At 43.4% G+C, this 13711-nt stretch overlaps 1 protein-coding gene across 2 annotated transcripts in view; it reads left to right on the forward strand.

Annotated features, from left to right (window-relative positions):
- Nucleotides 1-13711, forward strand: part of PRKG1 (protein kinase cGMP-dependent 1) — a 1275046-nt gene that overhangs the window by 874735 nt on the left and 386600 nt on the right. The gene's annotated exons all lie outside the window — the stretch shown is intronic.

The following is a 13711-nucleotide window of genomic DNA, read 5'->3' on the forward strand; positions in this document are numbered from 1 at the left end:
ATTTTTTTCAAAATTCTTTAAACAAGTTTGAAACATTTCTTTTAGCATCAATAATTTATCACTCTGTAGTTGTTTCCTCCATATTATGATGCCACGTGCTTTCTGGTAAATCCTTATATACACATAACATTTTTATCCATCTCATTCATTTTTCTGTTTCCCACAGCAACTATTACATAGAGATGCTTGAGAGATGTTACAGAAAAAGAATTAACTTTTTTACTAGGTTGAACCATATGAAATCATTGGGTTGGGGTCAAAATTGTTGAATATGGGCAATTTTATAGGGTAGTTATTTCCTTAGGGTCAGAGTCTATGCATTTCTATAATCATACACTTATTTTTTTTTAAAGATTTTATTTATTTGACAGAGAAAGAGAGATCACAAGTAGGCAGAGCGGCAGGCAGAGAGAGAGGGGGAAGCAGGCTCCCCACCGAGCAGAGAGCCCAATGTGGGGCTCGATCCCAGGACCCTGAGATCATGACCTGAGCTGAAGGCAGAGGCTTAACCCACTGGACCACCCAGGTGCCCCATCATACACTTATTTTTAAAAGATTTTATTTTTGAGAGAGAGACAGACCAGGAGAAGGGGAAAGGAAGATGGAGAAGCAGACTCACTGCTGAGCAGAGAGCCTGACATGGGACTCGATCCCAGGACCTTGAAATCATGACCTGACCCAAATGCAGATGCTTAACCAATTGAGCCACCCAGGGACCCTTATAGTCATAGACTTATTTTAAGAAATTAATTGAGGGCACCTGGGTGGCTCAGTGGGTTAAGCCGCAGCCTTCGGCTCAGGTCATGATCTCAGGGTCCTGGGATCGAGTCCCACATCGGGCTCTCTGCTCACCAGGGGGCCTGCTTCCCTCTCTCTCTCTCTGCCTGCCTCTCTGCCTACTTGTTAAAGTAAATAAATAAAATCTTTATTTTCTGTCAAGTAAATAAATAAAATCTTTAAAAAAAAAGAAATTAATTGAAAAATAAAGTTGTTGTTTTTTTAATTTTTTTTTTTAAGATTTCTTATTTATCTACTTGACAGAGAGAGACCACAAGTAGGCAGAGAGGCAGGCAGAGAGAGTGAGAGGGAAGCAGGCTCCCTGCCGAGCAGAGAGCCCGATGTGGGACTCGATCCCAGGACCCTGAGTGCAAATTGCTTTACAGTATTCTTTGACATCTACTTCTTAAATCGATGTAGTTATTTCTGTAACTTTTTTTTTTTTTTTAGGAAAATGCAATAGAGAATTGGTTAATAAGTATTCACCATCTATAATCTCAAATATCTGATTATTTTAATTTTTGATAATGAGGATAAGGACTTTAAAAAGTCAGTCTCCCTTCCTACCTTAGTAAGAATGATAAATAATATTAAATCTTAATATTATAGTATGTGATATTAGAGGATTTTAAGGTGATTATTTATGTTTTCATTGTGTAATACCGTAGTTATTAGTTGAGAAAAATCATTGAATTTTTTTTAATTTCAGGAGTTGCTTTTCTGGTTGTTCCTACTACTTAAGACAAAATCAACTTCTATCCTTAAAAGTATAGTGCAGTTAAGGTTTGATATGTAAGAGCTCTAACTGGTTGTTTTTCAAGTTAATTGAAGTCTAGTGATTATCTACATTTATCAATTATCCATTATTTATGTTTCTGTATTACCATCTGAAATTTTCTAAATTAATACTAGTAACAGAATCATTAGAACAACGTTTAAGTGTCTCCCATGATTACTGAATAATTCATGATTTTGAAACCCTCTCCTTTCTCTGCATAATTTTTTTTGAAGAAATCCTCTATCTTCTTCATACTCTGTATTAAGTTTGCCACCATCTTAAAGTACAAGCCTTGTTGTACATTCCTTGGGTCTTCATTCATCTGTTCTACCTACTTGGGAAAATGAAGGTCCATGGCCAGCATGGCTGTGAGAAGACATCAGCCAAGTTTAACAGCAAACCCAAACACCAGGAAATATTGGTTACTAAATATTGGTTACTGGGCAAATTTTGTAACTTGGTTCTCTGGAGACTATTCCCAATCTTGCTTAGCTTGTCTGGAGAATTTCTCTGGATATGGTTCTCCCTTTGCCGTCAATCTGTGTGCTTACGAAACAAGATAAAACTGCTGCCTTTTGCATTCTTCAGCAGACTGTTGCGTTTCATTAAAAATGCATGGATATTCAACTTTTTTTTTTTTTTAAAAATGCCTTTAGAGGAAAAGGGGAAGGTAGATAATTTATACAAGAGGGAGGGAGAGCCCAGGAGTAGAAGACAGATAACATCCAAATAGCCTCTAACTGTGAAATGATTGTAATAGTTTCGCCATCTTTGCGTATATTCATTACATGCAAACCTCCTGTGTTGTTCAAGCAAATGGTGTGTTCACTTGGATCTGGAATGTGAATGCTTCAGAAAAAGTGAGAATTGCAAAGGCTGCCAGCATCTAACTAGAACTTTGCCAGGTCTTTAACCCACTTCCTACAAAAAAGCATCTGACTTAAGATATTATAAGCTACAGCAAGTTATGGTAAAATATATATAACTTAAATTATAAAATATATATATACAGGGTGAAATAGTCTTTTTTGTTTTCTTCCTAGAAAACAGTTTGTAAGCACAGGCCCCCAGCATCGACCAGCTGGTTGTCATTGGGGATAATTATGCAATTTTTTTTATTCCATTTCCCTCCTGTGAAATGAAATTAATAATATTTACTTTACATTCCAATTGGAAGGCCCCTGAGAAATTAATGATTTAATTAAATAAGGAAACAGGTATCACTTGGGCCCCTACTGTGCGCCAAACACTTGTGAGATTCTGGGGAGGGGGTGGGCCCAGAGTCTCTTCCCTTACAAAGCACCAGGACTTACCAACAGAATCTCTCAAAAAGGGTAATTATCATCATCATAATCCTCCCCCCCCCCACTTAGTACTTCTGCTCTGTGTGAGCCTGGTTGATCAGAAAGAAGAGACTTCAGATAATAGTCCCTTTGCACATCTGTCACCTGTCTTCCAACTATATTTTTAGGAATACTTGACCTGCCAGTCCTTACCTGGGGTAGATGAGTGTTGAATGCATTCATGAGATACGGAAGCTGTGCTCCTGAGGGGCCAAATGCATTTTCTCAGGCCATACAGCTAGTAGTTGGTGAGCATGAGAAACATAGGAAGTTTTCATGAAAAAAGAAAAAAATATTTAAAAATATTATATATGATCATCTGAATGTACCAAACATAAATTTGGCTTTTGAGACTTTATTTTAAACTTCATATTAAGACACTGCTCCCCCCACCATGTGAGAGCACATTTATGTAAATAGATTTGTATATTTGCATTAGACACACACAAGCGCGCGCGCACGCGCGCACAGACACACACACACACATACACACACAGAGTAGTACAGGTTACCCCAAGTGTTAACTCTCCAATGGAAACACTTTAGATGCTGGGACAGGGAGGCAATAAAAAAAAATCTTGGTTTGTGAATCTTACTGTCTCTTAGATCAGACTATAGAAGCAACGGCCTAATCTTCGTGCAGGTATAAGGATGAACCTTGTCACTGTCTTTAAGGCTGAAAGGTATGCTTTCGTATCTGTCACAGTTCTCAGTGCTCCCAGGGTAGGTCTTGGGTATTTTGGTGTTTAGATGGGTTTGTTGGTTTTTTCACTGCATGTATAGATACAAGTACTCAGGCGCTTAATGTCAATTTCCTCTCATTCAGAAGAGCCAGGAACCCTTAGGTAGTCAATGAGGTCAGTGCCCCGCCCACATCACTTGCCCTCACCTCCCAAAGCCCAGCTGCAGGCCTCTTTCTCTAGCCAACTCCCGTATGCCAAGCTCAAGTGCCAAGGGATGAATGCCTTGGGAAGCAGCCCTCACCCAGAGTCCAGCAGGACCTGGAGTATGGATACCCAGCAACCCAGGGCGGGATCACTCTATCATATAACTTGGTGTCCTCCACTGGCTCCCAAAATTTCCCGGCACAATCAAGCCCTGGTCACCCACAGCGGAGACTTGCCTAATAACAAAACCTCCAAACGCTGCCCTCCCTTCCTTCTTGGGATCAGCTCCCAAATAAACTGCTCACACTTCAATCCTCCTCTGAGGTCTGCTTCCGGGTGGGAGCCCCACACAAACAGAAACACTCAAACAGAACGTATCTTTTCTGTACATTTAGGTTCATTCTACAGATTATCTTTTCAGGGTTATCAGTCCGCCAAAAATACTAAAAAAATATGATTCACAGTTTTGTGAGCCAGGCTACATTCTTGCCTGAACAACTGTAGCCTGAAAACTGTTTTCAGATAGTTTTTTTGTATGATTGCCACATCTTCTCAGCAAATAAATAAGGGATGGTCTCTAACGCTTAGTGCCCTTCTTATCACCAGAGACAGGTGCCATTTCTTGAGCGTTTTGTTTTGATCAGAATTTATGTTGGGTTATACATTTTATATCTTAATTCAGTCTGGTTTACAAAAGCTCATGCTTCCAACTGAAATATGTTTTTTCCAAAACCACACACTCTACTTCTTTATCATCCCAGCACCCAATCTCTGTGATCACTGGCCCATGACCATCAAACATCTTTCCATAATAGCATTTGCCACAGAAATGCAGAGAATATATTAAGCCAATTTTTAAAAGATTGCACCAAGAGGATTTGTCTTCTAAAGAATTTTTGTCATGCTTTTTAACAGCTGCTATTCCTTCATGTTATATTCTAAGCAGTAACTTTTTCATAAAGATAAATGGAGGGACATTCTTTTGCCGTGACATCCTGCCCCACGGTGACAGCATCCAGATTAGAATTACTTTGTGAAATGACTATTTCCCATAATTAGGTCAATAACACTCTTAGAGGACGATAGGATGGATTTTCAGAAGTTCATTCCCCTTCCGATTGTTGAGGGGACAGTGAGCACTTTCGAAAGAATCTCATCACATCCATGTTTTGATAAATTGTATTAGAATATTTGTATTTTTTCCCCTCTCAAGAAAGTCTATAAGTTAACACAATTCACTTCTTTTTTTGTTTAAAGATTTTTATTTATTTGACAGAGACACAACAAGAGTGGGAACACAAGCAGGGGGAGTGAGAAAGGGAGAAGCAGGCTCCCCACTGAGCAGAGTGCCCGATGCGGGGCTCCATCCCAGGACCCTGAGATCATGACCTGAGCCAAAGACAGACGCTTAACCAACTGAGCCACCCAGGTGCCCCCAACACAACTCATTTCTTTATTTGATATTTTTTTTTAGGGTGCTTCCAAATATGTATTATACATTTTTAAATGTGTAGAAAGATATAAAGAAATGTAAACATGGTAGCAAAGAGGATACTTTGTAAAGTGTGCCCATGTACATGTATTAAGAAGATACAATTATATGCATTTTGTCTTAGCCTTTTCAGGCTTCTGTAACAAAATACCACAGACTGTGTAGCTTATAAACAATAGAAATTGGTTTCTCCCTGTCCCGGAAGCTGGAAGTCCAAGGTCAGGGTGGGGGCAAGGGCAGGCGAGGGCTGTCTTCCAGGTCAGACTGGGGGGAAGGGATCAATGGGGCTCTCTGGGGCTCATTGTAAAAGGCACTAATCCCTTTCATGAGAGCTCACCTGCATCTCCTGGGCTTTAGGATTTTGCCATCTGCATTCTGGGGGACACTCATACCTTCTGAACATAGCATGTGTGTATCTAATATTACTTACTGCCACGTGATGGGGGAAAGAACACATTAAATCTGGGAGCCATTCTGGTCGGCTCCATATACCATGCTGAAGAGTGAGAAGTTTGCTTGGATGCCCCCATCAGAAACCCTCTCTCTGTGTAATTGACAAATCTCCAGCAAACAGAGAGCAGGCCTGGAAAGCGTGCGGGTGAAAACACTCTGCGTCGATTAGCTGTCTTTGTAAAAGAAAGCTCTCCTACAACCACTCTAAATTATTGCTCTCAGTGATCAAAAACAGACATTAGCCTACTGGGCTATATAGTCTTCTCTTTTTTAAAAAGCTGTTTAATTCTTTGAAGCGACCTCCCATCTAATTTCGTGACTCCCCAGAGCCTCACCGGAAAGGCAGTACCCACGGTTTCTACCAGAGGATTTATTCCTGTCACTTGTCATTCTCCTTTCTTCCTGGACTGACGAGAGCTGCCTCCTTGGTGAATTCCAAATGAGCTTCAGTCCACTGGCTGCTTCTCATAATGAGTTTCTGTCAAAGATAAAGCGATGTGTAGAAACACACACACACACACACACACACACACCCTGACTTCAATGACAAAACAAGGGGCTTGAATCACTTCTGGAAACAGCTGGGGGGTCTCCTCACATTCCCCCCAGACTCGCCCACACAGAAGCGGCGCTGCTGACCTTTCTGCGACTGCTGTAAGTCCAGGCCCTGTGGGGCGGTGGCTGTTGTTGTTGTCCTCATCACCCCTTAAATACTTCAGTTGATACCCAAACAGAATAAGCAAAAGATAGGATAAAACCACGATCAACATCAGTTTGTTTGTAGACAAGAATTTGCTTTTGGGGCACCGGGGTGGCTCCGTTGGTTAAGCCTGCAGCTCTTGATTTCAGCTCAGGTCATGATCTCAGGGTCCCAGGATCAAGGCCCAACGTCGGGCTCTGAGCTCAGCAGGGAGTCTGCTTGAGATTCTCTCTCCCTCTGCCCCTGCCCCCACTCATGCACTCTCGCTCACTTTCTCAAATCAGTAAATCTAAAAAAAGTTGGTTGGTTGTAATCATCTTCATGTGGGTTTCAATGGCATTATCTGGACTTCAAAGAAAGAAAGCAAGCAAGCAAGCTGGACTATCACTTCTTGTAACTTATTTTTGATGAGTCTTCTTTGGTTCGTGTGAACTGTATGATTGGTCTCCAGAAGGGGCAGGGGGAGTCCCAGGGCTGACTCCCAGGCTCAGTGACTTGGTGTGGCCCTGGGATGAAGTAGGTATGTTGCTGGCCTCAAGTATCTTCCCATCTCTTGGGAGAGAGTCCTGTACCCAACCATGATCCATGTCTGTATGTGCCAAGCTATAGAAATGGTACAAGGTGCTTTTAAGAGCCTGAGGCAGAGAGGAGGGGGTTGTCTGCAGACAGTAAAGCTACCATGAATCACCTTCTCTGAAGCTTCTTCCTTGCTTGAGCTCTGAGTCTGTCTCTTTCCATGTGACCAGCCCAGCTGAGCTGTGGGAGCCATGAGTCCATGACTGGAAATGGATCTCCCTCAACAGGAAGAAAGTCTTGTGTATAAGAGACCTAAAACTTCACACTGCTCCCCAGCAGAAGGGAATGAGAAAGACAAACGATGAGAGCAAGACCAGGCATCTTTCAGTCAGGAGGCCTGGGTTTTCCTTTGGGCTCCCCTATCTACAACCAATCTCTTGTTTTAATTCAAGCAGTGTGTCCTGTGTGTAGTAGACCATAGACATTGTGCCTGGTGCCTTCTGTGAACCTGCAGATTACAGGGAGACAGATTCTAAACAAATGTTGTGTAATTAATATGAAAAATGTCAAAGAAAGGAAGGAAGGGCTTTCTTGTAACAGTACCTGGCAAGCTGGATTAGTCTGGTCCAAAGAATAGGTGACAGGTAGTGTGGGGTATGAGTGCTGGAGAGTTTCCTGGGAGCAGGCCCCAGGCAGAGCACACAATATGTGTGAAGCCCCCACATTCCCCACAGTCCATCTGAGAACTCAGAAGGTCCCAGTGGTTGGTACAGAGTGAATGAGGGAGAGGGTTAAGAGGTAAGACTGGTGACATTGGTGGCTCCTGGGTGGCTTAGTCATTAAGCATCTGCCTTTGGCTCCATTCATGATCCTAGGGTCGTGAGATTGAGCCCCATGTTGGGCTTGCTGCTCAACAGGGAGGCTGCTTACCCCTCTCCCACTCCCCCTGTTTTTGTATTCTCTCTCTCTCTGTCAAATAAAATCTTAAAAAAAAAATTAGTGACATTGGTGGGGACAGGCCACATGTGGCCATATCAATGGTTCTGCTCAACTGTTGCAGCCCATAGAACCATCCCGAATCTTTGATGCATCACATAACAGTTCACGTGCTGCTCCTTGTGACACCATGTGTTGGCTGGGCTCAGTGGATGGTTCTTCTGCTCTGCATGCCTGCTGGCTTGGGTAGAAGCATTCTGCTCGGAGCTCAGCAGGGGTCTTACTCCTGCCTGTGGTCTCACCTGGGTGGCCCCTTCCTACCTCGCCCCAGAACTGGTACCGCCATTCTGTTCATCAGGGCATGTCAGAGGCCACCCCAGTTTCAAGGGGAAGTAAACTCCATCTTTTCTTGAAAGCCATGACAAGCCTGTAGAGGAGGGGAGAATGTTTATTAGGAAAGCATCTTTGGTGATTGTGGACCACACAGAACATTTAAAGCATTTTGGACTGGAGGTTTATTATTTACTATACATCTAACATACTTGAAGTGCCTTATTTTTTATCACCTTCACAGTAATTCAATGAAACAAGCAAAATTATCACCATCTCCTCTAAGTCAGATGAGTCACAAGACTGTCAAGTGACAGAGATCAGCATCAACTGATGCCCACCTGGAGCTCGGTGTGTGTGTTGTGACCACTGTTCTGCTGTGCAGCCATTTTGATGGTTCTCCATCATGGTTCCTTCATCTTCCCCACATAGGACTTGATGTTCTATGAGGATGAGCAAACCATGTTGGGATCATAAAAAAATTAAATTCGTTGTACTGTGACTTTAAAGCACCAGAGTTTCTCCCTTTAAGAAATCTTACTATTGATCCACTTGCCGATGCATTTCAGACTGTAAATTAATAACTTGGGAACAGAGGAGCCCACGAGCTCCACCTTGCTTACCCCATCTGCCATTGTTGTTAGAAGCAGAGACTCCTGAAGTTCCACTGGCCAAATGGAGGTAGGGAGGAGACGTCAGAGGCTCGCACTCCAAGCAGTTACCCTTGCCAATTCCCTGCTTGTTTCTGGAAATCTCAAAGACGCATCTTCTATGGCATCATAAATAAATCTTTCTACTACCACCTGGTGTTTACCACTTTCCTTCTCCTTTGGCATTTTTAGTGAGAACTCTTTCCATGTATTTAAAAAAGCATCATGTAATTTGGTGCTTAAATGGGAGATGATTGCCTCTTTGCTTTTGTGTTTAATTGTATTAGAGTTCTTATGTCCTGTTCTATTTCATATCCTGATAGCTTATAAGATTTACCATGGAGGGGTACATGGGTGGCTCAATCAGTGAAGCGTCTGCCTCTGGCTCAGCTCATGATCCTAGGGTTCTAGGATCAAGTCCCACTGCTCCCTGCTCGGTGAGGAGCCAGCTTCTCTCTCTGCCTCTGCCTCTTGGTCTCTCATGAATAAATAAATAATAAATACATAATAAAATAAATTTTAAAAATAAATTAAGTGAAATAAAATCTTTTAAAATAAGTTAGATTGATTTATCATGGAAAGATATAAATCACATAGAGGACAGAGGTTTATATTCCTCCCTAAGTATATCCAAATGGCTGATACTGTATAGTACTCCGTTTTGATTTTCCCCTCTGTTGATCGAGGCTTTGATACTGGTTTGAGCTCTTCTGACAACTTTATTTACGTTGAATTTTGTCCCAGTGGGGTCATCATCCATCCCTCATGCCAATAGCCTTCTGAGAGCTATCCTACCAAGACTGGGATCCTATCAGACATGTTTGGGCATGTATGAGTACTGAAGTCTAGAAGACAATTTTTTATAAGATGATTTATTTATTTTAGAATGTGTGAGGGCAGGGGCTGAGAGAGGGAATCTCTGGCAGACTCCCCGCTGAGCGTGGACCCGAGGCAGAGGCTCCATCTCAGAACCCGAGATCATGACCTGACCCAAAATCAGGAGTCGGCTGTTCAACCCATGGAGCTATCCAGGTTCCCCTACAAGACATTTTAAGTGTGTTCGTACCATCACATCAGCAACATTTTCTGTGAATTCAGACACCTTTTTTATTCCAACCTCACGGGAATCCACTGCTGTATGGAGGTGATCATGACTTCGCCCAGGGTATAAGAGAGAGATTGTTACTTATCAAAGGAAACAAATCTCTGGCATGGCATCTATGCTATTCAACCATCCTATTAGCCAAACAAACACTTGATGGATTAATATCTTTACTTCCCCCCGGGTTGTTTTGGAGTTTTAAAAGGCACAGGTGTTTCCTTGGAGGGAAAATTGGCAGCATGTTCCCACGGGCAGGTCTGTGTGTCAAAATGGAATTGGATGAGATAATGACTGTCCTTTGAAAAGAACCCGTTGTGTTGATACGAAGTTTTTAGGTCTGCTAATGGCTGTCTCCAGCCTCAGTCTTCCTGTTACTAGTCCATTTGACCTTCCAGGTGCCCAAATGCCTTAAGACTGTCAGCGGGGGGGGGGGGGGGCCTGGGTGGCTCAGTGGGTTAAGCCGCTGCCTTCAGCTCAGGTCATGATCTCAGGGTCCTGGGATCGAGTCCCACATCTGGCTCTCTGCTCAGCGGAGAGCCTGCTTCCCTTCCTCTCTCTCTGCCTGCCTCTCTTGTGATTTCTCTCTGTCAAATAAATAAATAAAATCTTTAAAAAAAAAAAAGACTGTCAGAGGAAATAAACAGAGGTAAAAAATTTGTGCTCAGTTATTAAAAAACTTCCTAGGAGAAAAGACATTTTAAAACAGAAATTTTTTTTAAAACTAATTTCCTGAAATTCAAGTGTTCTTTCCTTTTTTGGGGGGGAAAAAGGCAGCTTCTTCCACTTCTGAATATCATTCATATAAATAATAAGAAATTCTACCGAATTGGGATGAATAGGATGAGTAGAATAGGATGTTCTACCAAAAACAGGCCAGAGGCAGGGATAGATTTGTTTGAGTCATAGATTATGACAGAAGTTTGTTTATAGAAGAGACAAGTAAATATACTATTACCAAGATTATTTATGTGCCCTAAACCACCCCCAAAATGTGGTTGTTTCCAATCACAGTGATCTATTTCTTTTCCCGATTCTCTGGATTGACTGGACTTGGTCCAGTCCTGCGATCCACGAGGTGTCCCTGGAGTTGTATACATATCTGGGAAGTCCAAGATGGCCTCGTGTCTTCCACAGTCTCTCCTCAGACTCCCGGTCACTACACAGTAGGCTGAGCTTCTCAATAGGTTGGTTGCTGGCTTAAAATAGCTAAGGTCTTTACATGGTCCAGAACTGGCATTTTGGACCCCATTGTTGGGTCCAAACAAGTCACTAAGTTAACCTAGGTTCAAGAAGAGACAAATTGACCTCCCCGTCTTGATCGGGGGAGAAGTGGCAGGGAGAGTTTGGAACTCACCTCAGAGATGCCGATTCACTCATTCATGCCTGGATGGAGAGTCCACGGCATGCCTAACACTGTTAACCCTGTGCCCTGGGTCATCTCTTAAGGACATATCTTGTTGAACTCTGTCATTTGCCTTCACCTTCACTACTGACTGGCTATCATGGTCTTGGCCGAGTTTCTTTACGTCTCCATGACTTAGTCTTCTGAGCGAGTCCCTTGATGATCATTACTTTAAATTTTCTGTTAGTCGTATTATGTGTTTCACGTAGGGCGCTTACTGTGGGTTGGTCCTCTTCTTGTATTTGGGACATATTTCTCTGTCCTGATTTTGTCTGTGTGCCTGTCTCTTTGTGTCCAGAAAGTCAGCTATGTCTTCTGATCTCTGATCTTGATGGTAATGACCTTATGAAGCAGAGGTCCCAGAGTGCCCTCCAGCACCGTGTCCACTGTTTGTCAGGACCTGCTGCTTCCGGGAACATCTCCTCTGTGTGTTGCATGTGCCTTGTTGTGTTCCGTTATTTGCAGTGCCTCTCTTTGCTTGTTGCAGGCAGCTTGTCCCTGACTAGGGTGGGATGAATTGTAACCAGGTACACAGTGGTCTGCTTGCTCAGTGAGACCTGGAGCTGCCGTTGAGGGGACCAGGCTGGACTATGCAGATGGGCCAAGCGTATAGGGATGGAGTTTGCACTTGTAACAAGGTGTGCCTCGGGCTTCTGTAGTACCTGCAGCCACAGCTGCTGGCAGGACCCAAGCCCTGCACAATGCACAGGTTGGGAGCCATGACACCAGTGAGATTTGCACTGGTTTTGAGGAGAGAGGTAGACTACAGCAGCCCTGAGCCCTCTGTGCTGGCAAGGGGAATCCACCAAAGTGCTTGGGCCTGGGGTCTGGGGTGGAGCTTGTGGGAAGCAAGTTAGATGCCAATTATGGGCTTTGTGCTGGTTCCTGCAGGTGGTCCTTATTTATGCCAGCAACGTGGGGAGGGGTGCAGGGGAGAGAATGGTGCCTGCCAGCCTCTTTGTTCCTGGGAAGATCTGAGATCCCTGTGTCTTCAGAACACCCTCCATGATGAATAAATCATTCTCCCATTTGCCCCCAGGGCTTTTCAAACTGCCCCGTGTATGCTATTTGGTGTTCTGTCTCTTTAAGGGCAGGGACATGGCTTTCTATGCCCATTGAAGTCCCAGAGCCAAGCCTGCTGATCTTTAGAATCCCAGCCTTGAAGTCATGCTAGTTCTAAGAAGTCATGAAATTGCCCCCTTGCTTTCACAGCCAGCTGGTATGGGGTTTGTGTTTGTGCAGGCCCCCCAGGGTGTCGGTCTCTTTCTCACCCTTCCCCAAACCCCAGGCTCCCTCCTATATGTGTGGCGGGCCAGAGTCTGTTGAGGTCTCAAATTGCATTTTCACCTTTCCCACCTTCTTCCCTGGGGCCCCTTCCCTACCTTTGGTTGTGGAGTTTGTTCTGCCGGTCTTTGGGCTGTTTTCTGGGTTATTTAGGCTTCTGAGGGTTCTCTTGTTGTATCCACGAGATGAGGACAGCTTGGCACCCTCCTACTCTGACATCTTCCCAGTCAGCACTGCAGCCTTTTTAAATACCAACTTCTGTCACTTAATCTAAGCCATTGAAGAATCCAGAAGTTGGATTGTTAGCATTTATACCGATACATTTCATTGAAGGGTGTTTTGTTTTGTTTTGTTTTAAAGTGGATTTTTGGGACCTGTGAATTTCCAGTACCTTTCATTTGAGATGGTTTGGTTTTCCACATCCTCTTGCTGACGTCCATTACACTTCAGTTATTAGAGATACAAGTTAAGGTTCCAATCAGAATCTGAAGTCAGGGGAGTGATGGTACTAATAGCTGCCTTTGGCTAAAGCACTTCTTATTTGGGTCCTAAAAAAGTCAAAGAGCTTATTGGCAGGTGTTGACAACTAAGTTAGATTAGTCCAACTAAAAGTATTGGCCATAAAATATTCCAGTTCAGAAAAAGGACTACGTCTTGTCTTCCAGCAATCTCTGACATGTCGGCCCAAAGTGTTAATACTGCTTCTGCCTGGGATTTCATGGCATGTGCCATCTTGGAACCTTCTATCCCTGCCACTGTGGGTTGTGTAGACTGAGCATGGAAGCAGCTTCAGTTTCTGAAAGGGCCACTGGCTTTCCCCATGGTGGTTCCACCCTAGATAAAGCAGGGAAACCTACAAGCTTGGGGTCAGGGGGTGATATTGTCAAACTTACAGTTAACTCTCTAAGGTGTGCAAGCTAAGTGATCCAAGATTTTGGCTAATGAATCCCAGTCATGTTTGGTTGAGTTTCCACTGAAGTACCAGCTCTGGGTTTGAGTCCAGGATCGGTCACTTAGACCCAGGGAGGTAAAGGGATATGTGAACGGTCTTGGGTCCCATC

The sequence above is a fragment of the Meles meles genome, chromosome 13 (genome assembly GCF_922984935.1).
Source record: "Meles meles chromosome 13, mMelMel3.1 paternal haplotype, whole genome shotgun sequence".
In the NCBI taxonomy this organism is placed as follows: Eukaryota; Metazoa; Chordata; class Mammalia; order Carnivora; family Mustelidae; genus Meles; species Meles meles.